The sequence below is a fragment of the Saccopteryx bilineata genome, chromosome 1 (genome assembly GCF_036850765.1).
Source record: "Saccopteryx bilineata isolate mSacBil1 chromosome 1, mSacBil1_pri_phased_curated, whole genome shotgun sequence".
Classification (NCBI taxonomy): domain Eukaryota; kingdom Metazoa; phylum Chordata; class Mammalia; order Chiroptera; family Emballonuridae; genus Saccopteryx; species Saccopteryx bilineata.
This window is the reverse complement of record NC_089490.1, coordinates 346,076,458-346,083,912: the sequence shown is the minus strand read 5'-3', so window position 1 is coordinate 346,083,912 and position 7,455 is coordinate 346,076,458.

Sequence of the window (7,455 nt, the reverse complement as noted above, 5' to 3'; positions counted from 1 at the left end):
TGCCTTGTCTTGCAAATCACTGATTTGAACCTCTGCTTCATCTAACATACTGCTGATTCTTTCTAGTGTATTTTTTATTTCAGATGTTGCATTCTTTATTTCTGAATGGTTTTTTTTTAATGTTTTTAATGATCTGTTTTATGCTGATTTCTCACTAAGTTCCTTAAGCATTCTTATAACCATTGTTTTGCACACTCTATCTAGTAGATTGTTTGCTTACACTTCATTTAGTTCCTTTTCTGGAGATTTATCCTAGTCTTTCATTTGGGGCCTGTTTATTTTTTATCTTCCCATTTTGGCTGCCTCTCTGTGTTTGTTTCTGTGTACTAAGTAGATTGCTATGTCTCCCTGTCTTGGTAAGGTGGCCTAATGTAGTAGGTGTCTTGTGGGACCCAGTGGTACAGTTTTCCTGCTTATCTGAGCTGGTGCTCCAGGAATGTTCCTTGTGTGGCTTATGTGAGCCCTCCTGCTGTAGTTGAGTGTTGATTGTGTTGCCCTATCCATGTGTGGGGTCGATCCTCAGGCTGGCTAACTTTGAGGATCAACCACAACCACAGCATATGAACTGCTGTGTGGATGCTGACCACATGAAGCAGAATTCACCTTAGCAGGGTCTGATGCTTGCCAAAATCTCTTTTTGGATGTGCTGATTTTGGAGGTAATTGGATCCTGCTCTGTTATTGTCTGAAGTCCGTCCTCAGGTGTGTTAATTCCGGGGCCTCTTGGGAGGGACTCCAGTGCAGGTCAGTGTCAGAAGTTGCCAGTGACTGGTCTTGCACAACCTGTTGGGAGCCACAAAGTAGTCCACTTTTTGTGGCTACCTCTGCTGGGCTTGGGTGTATGTGGGAAGGGTCAGGTGCTCACCAAAGTCACCTTCCACCAGAACTAATCCCAAGGGCAAGCCAACAAAAGGCTCAAAGCACCTCAAAATTTGCCTCTGTCTGCCTCTGCCTGCCAGCTGCCTATTAGCTCAGTCACTGAAAGAGCCTCTGACTGTTTGTGAGTTGAACGAGGTATGTTCTCACAAAGTCACAATGTAGGGACAAAGGATAGTCACCAGATTGATATATTGATAGACTGGAATTCAGTACCAGTTCTGAGGCTGACTCCACTTAGCAAAAGTCCCAGGGTACATCAGGGCCAGCTGCCATCCACTGGGTGTCTTCAAACAGTCATGTAGTGCAGAGTCTCAGGAAGTCATGAGAGAGAGGCTAGGAGAGCTTTTTAGGCCCAAACAGAATAAGATTATGTTGTGTGAAGGGAGAATTTTGCATGGGTCAAGTGTGTGAGGGAAAAATAGTGCCTGCGATAGAGACACACAACTCAGTCTATCTTGGATTCTTCCCAGACCTCGTTGAGAGTCTGACCTTGCAGAGCTAGTCCACTGGGAGATGTGAGAGTGGAGTTAATGTATCTCCAATTGGGGGAAGGTTCCTGTCAAGCTCATAGGAAGTGGGGAAGGGCCCCTGTCCAAGAGCTACACACCTCCATCTTCCTGCTTCTTTCCAGAACTCTACACCATGGGCCCAGGCAGCTGACTACTTCTGATGGTGTGAGCTTGGCAGAGAGTCAGGAGGGTAGGGCTATTGCATTGCCCCATGATGGATGCAGTATGGAAGGGATTGCTCAACCCAAGAATGATGGTGTGGGAGAAAGACACAGCACAGGGATCCTGTCATTTCTCCCTTCAGTTCTCAGCCCAGAGCCATGCAACCTACCACTTTAGTCTGCTTGGATCTGAACCACCCTCCTTCTTCCAGGGGCCCAGGTTGAATGACAGCAAATGAGATTTTGTATGCTGGCCCTTTAAGAGGACACTTGGATTTCACCAGACTCGTTTGTCCCTGGTAGACAGAATCCCTGCTTATTTTTATAGCCAGATTTCATGTGACATTCTCTTCCTGGCTCTGGTGCTCTGGGCTAGGGAACCCAGTATGATATTGAGAACCCCCTTCCTTAGGTGGAGAATCTTTGCAGCTGAGCTATCCCTTTGAATTAATAACCACTGCACATGATGAGGACCAGCCCTTTTTGCATCTCTGTCCTTCCTACCAGTTTCTATGTGGCTTCTTCTATAAATCCTTTATTATAAGACTTCTGTTCAGTTAGCCTTCAGTTGGTTTTCATGTTGATTGTTCTATATTTTAGTTATAATTCCAGTTTGGTCCTGGGAGGAGATGAGTTTATTTTCCACTTACATCTTGGATCTCCTCAAAACTCTTGAAAAAATAAATTTAATCTATAGCAATAGAAATCAGATTAGAGGTTGCCTGGCACTAAAACTAGGAAGAGAGATTGACTAAAAATGGGCAGAAGTAAATTTTGGGTTGATGGTGATAGCCTATTTGATTGTGGTGCTGAGTACATGGGTATATACATTTTCTAGAATTTATAAAATTGTATATTGAAAACAGGTGCATTCTATTATTTGAATATTTTATCTCAATAAAGTTGACTTAAAAATACATCTAGAGGGGAGAAAAAGGAGGTAAAAAAGTTAAGGGTATATTTGGTCTGGGTTATTGAGTGACTGTGGATAGAGTTAATGAGATTCTAAGGATGCAACGCCCATAAGTTAAGAGTATATGGTGATGAGATAACCTATTTGGCTATTGCCTATAGTCTTTGGGATTATATTCTTACCAAACAAAGATAAATCTTTGATGAGCCTGGTAGCTATTGTTAAACAAATTTCAAGGGAATAAAAAATATATTCAGAATAAGTAAATCAGAAAAAAACAAGAACTACATGATTCCATACATTGGTGGAACATAAAAATGAGACTAAGAGACATAGACAAGAGTGTGGTGGTTACCAAGGGGGGGGGGAGGGAGGACATGGGAGGGAGGGAGGGAGAGAGTTAGGGGGAGGGGGAGGGGCACAGAGAACTAGATAGAGGGTGACGGAGGACAATCTGACTTTGGGCGAGGGGTTTGCAACATAATTTGATGACAAAATAACCTAGACATGTTTTCTTTGAATATATGTACCCTGATTTATTAATGTCATCCCATTACCATTAATAAAAATCTATTAAAAAATATATATATATTCAGAGAAATAAGAGTTGATTATTTCTTACAAAGTGCAATTAAAAATCTCCAATACTAGATTGGCCATCTGGAAGTAAATAAGAAACCATAGACCTGTCATTAAATGCTATAACAGAAGAACAGATTACCAGTCCAGAACGTTATAACAGCATTGTCAAATTGCAGCCTGATTGTACTCCCTAAATGTAGTGTGTTTATGGTCAGTGTTAATTTTGTAACTGGAAATCTGACTATTGGAATGTGGATATCTAAGAACAGTTAGAGGAGTTGAGAACACTTCACACTTTCAGCCTGTCTGAAATATATCCTATTCTTCTCTCCCACCTCTCTTATATACAATGCAATCCAATAAATGCAATATTTTTCTTAGAGTGCCACTTCAGGAGCTATGGTTATAATGCAAAAGTGAGGGGGTAACAATGTGCAAAGAAATTTTAGGGAAGAAAGATATCTGTTGCCACATCCCAAGAGTTTATTTCTCATCAGGATCTGCAACATTGGCCATTAAGGAAATGACAGTCTCCATCTAGTTGTTTTAGCACTATTTCTTCCTCAGTAAAAATTCTTGGTACCTTTTCTGAAAACTGGTAGTTTTCTGAAAGGAATAGCTATATTAATATCAGAAAAAGCAAGTTTCAGAATAAAGGAAATTTTAGGGATAAAGAAGAACATGATATAATCATAAATTGTGGAATTATGCAAAAAGACATAACAATCCTAAATATATCTGTTCCTACCAACAGAACTTCTAAGTACATGAGACAAAAAATAAAATGAGGGAGAAATAGACAAATCTACAATTATAATTATCTCCTTCTCAGTAATTGATAGAATAATTAGATAGAACATCAGTTAGGAAAGGAGGGCTAAACAACACCATCAAACAACTAGACATTTATAGAATACTGCACATGGCAGCAGAATATCCCTTCAAGTGGACATAAAACATCCACCAAGAGAGAACATATTCTGAGCCATTAAGTAAACCTCAAAAGTTTTAAAAGAGTACAAATCATATGAAATATATTCTCAGACTACAATATTAACAGACTAACAGAAAAGTGTACTCAAATTTAAACCTAACAAAATATATGCAAGATCTGTAGGATTAAAAACTATAAAACCTGATGAATAAAATAAAAAAGATTCTAATTAAATGGAAAGATATACCATGTTGATAGAGTGGAAGACTCAATATTGTTGAAATATCAATTGTCCCAAATTTGATATGTAGATTCAACTAATGTGACCAATCATCCTGTTTTAGGGAGGACAGTCCTTCTTTTGTAAGTTCCATCCTCCCTCGAAAAGTGTCCTCCTACATGTTCTCCTTTTTGATATTGGAAGACTAATCTGTGAATTTGATTGATGCAGTTGATCCATTGCATGTGATGTGACATATTTGTATCTAAATGAGTACTTCTTTTTTATAATTATTATTAAAAATTAATAGGTGTGTAAGCATAATTACAATATAAAATATTAAAAATGTTTTTATTATGCATTTATCATATTGTATACTGTTGCAATGAATAAAATGTTTCTTTTATTTACAATATTGTTTTTTTCAATTTATTTTTGTCCTCTTTTTCATTGTAAAAAAGTTGGTCACCTTAATTCAACACAATCTCAATCAAAAACCCAGCAAGTTGGTTCTAAAATTGATATCAGCAACTAGAATAGCCAAAATAATTCTAAAAGAGAATAACAAATTTGGAGGATTCACACTACCAAATTTCAACACTAACTACCAAGTTACAGCAATCAATACAGTGTGGTATTGGTGAAAGGATAGACATATATATCAGTACAACAGAATACTGAGCCCAGAAATTGATACAAATATAGTCAACTTATATTGACAAAAGTGCAAAGGCAATTTAATAAATAAAGAATAGGCTTTATAACAACTGGATATGTATATACAAAAATAAGTGAATCTCAACTCAAACTTTACACCTAATCCAAAAATTAACTCAGAATTTTTCTTAGACTAAAATGTAAAATATAAAATTATAAAACTCCTTGAAACTTTCTGTTTTCCATTGGGCAAAATCTGCATAATATTTTCCATGAATATTTAAATGTGATATCAAATAGTATAATCCATAAATGAAAAGTTAATGAGTTGGGCTTTACCAAAATTTAAAACTTTTGCTTTACCAAAGACACTATTAAGAGAATGCAAAGACCAGCCACTTATTGGGAGATACTATTAGCATATCACATATCTGATAAAGGACTTGTATCTGGAATATATAAAGAACTCTTAATATTTCAACAGTAGAAAAACCAACAATCCAATTAAAAAAACTGGCAAAAAAGCTGAACAGATCTCACCAACAAAGATATTGAGATGGAACATGAGCAACCAAAAGATGTCCAGTATCATTAGTCATAGAGAAACATAATTAAATTAAATTACAATCACAATGAGATGCCACTACATATCTATTAGTATAACTATACAGGGGGTCCTTGGATTACAATACTCCCAACATACCATGTTTTGAGTTTATGACACTCACTTCCATAAAAAACTTTAAAAAATTAAGACATGAGTGTTTTAGCTGTTATGTATGTCTTGTGATGCTATAGGCAGATTTTGGAAGAGAAGAATTCATCAACCTTTTAGGCTAGTCTGAAACAATTCTTTAAGAAGGTAGAGTGATGACATCAGAGAAATGACGCCATGAGGAGTGCTCCTGACATCTCTCCCTGAAACTTCAACAAATTCAACAACTAGAGACAGAAAAACAATCTTAAGAGCATCTGAAATACACATATTTCAAACAAAGGTACGAATGGGCAAAATGGTGGCTGAATATATAACCCACTCTGAAGGAAATAAGATGGAGAACGAAGTATTCTGCTTTCCTCACTGACTGAGCAAGGGCTGCTTTCACTTGGAACTGAAAGAAATCGAGGGCTGGGGGCACGGAAAAAGCTGGGCTAGGGCAGATACATTCAAGCCGAAGAGAGAGTGTGCCCGCAGCTCATCCCACGTGGAGCTAACACCAGCGGCAGACCCTAGCAGAGGTGGGAGAGAAGTTGCCTTGTTTATTCCTGGTATCCCAGTCAGCCAGTGTGGGCAGTGTGCAAGTGGATTCACTTGGCACTTCGGGCATGGGTGCCCACATTCCCAGATGGAGGGGCTGGATCAGAGACCATCAGTAGTGACCCTCTGTGTGGGCTGTGACCAGAGTTTTTGAATAATCCCAGCTTCCCAAACAACAGCGCGTGAGAAGAGCACAAAAGCTGGCTTCCCTAGACTCGGACCTGTCTGGGCGCAGCACCTACGCCAGCCATACAGGCTAACAAAGCACACTCCTGGGGAAGAGAACTGCAGAAGTGGTGGGGGGAAGGGTGCACAGGCAGCTTGCAGACAGCCTCTGGAGAGCAGACCTGCAGAGTGCTGAGGCATACTAGACATGCCCAGAGGCTCATAGAAAGACACCTGAAAGGCAATCAGCTCCCAACCCTGCCTGATTATGCTGGCAGCTGTGGCTGGCAAAGCCTTACCCAGAACCCTGCATTGAGTAGGGATAGAGGGGAGGATTTGGCAGCTCTTAGAGCCTTTTGCTCTCCAGGCAGTGGCTGGGGCAACTTCACAGCTGGGTCCCAGGCTGCTGGTTCAGGAAGGAGAGATTTGGGGAGAGGCTCTGGGAAAATGGACTCTCCCATTGTCAGAACCTGCAAATGCTAACAAGCCCCACCTACCAACAGGACTGAGGCCTAGTTTATGTCATCACTATAGCGACACAACAGAAAATCTCTGCCTAAGAGTGCCACAGGGGCAGAACCTGGGGTGCAGCGCCACTGGCCAAAAAGAGAGAGAAGAAAAAGGAAGAAGATAACTTCTCAAAACCAGGAAAAATCCAGTCTTTATAACTTTTTCCATTTTTTTCTTGTATATTTTATCTTTTTCTTTTTCCTTCCACCTTGGTCATTTTATCCTCTTTCCATTTTATTCTTTTCTTTTCATTTTGAACGTTATTACCCATAGGTGTTACATTTTCCATTCTTTTTTTTTCTATGAGTGTTTCATTCCAAAAAACTTAACTCATTTTTTTTCTCTCTCTCTTTTTGTTTCTTCTTTTCTCTTTCACTTTTTCTCTCATTTGAATCTGACCTGCAAACAAATTATTTTATTTTGGATTCAAATTTTTTCTTTGTGGCATTTTATGTGCTTTTTACTTCACTTTTTATCTCTTTAGCATTTCCCCAAACTCCAGCTTTCCAATCTATAGTTTTTGTGCCATTTAATACAATAGAATTTTCATTTTTTACTGTATTTTTTTATCTTTTTCTTTTCTCTTACACTATTTCTCTCATTTGACCATTATTTACAAACTAATTATTTTATTCTTGATCCAAATTTTTTCCTTGTGGCATTTTGTG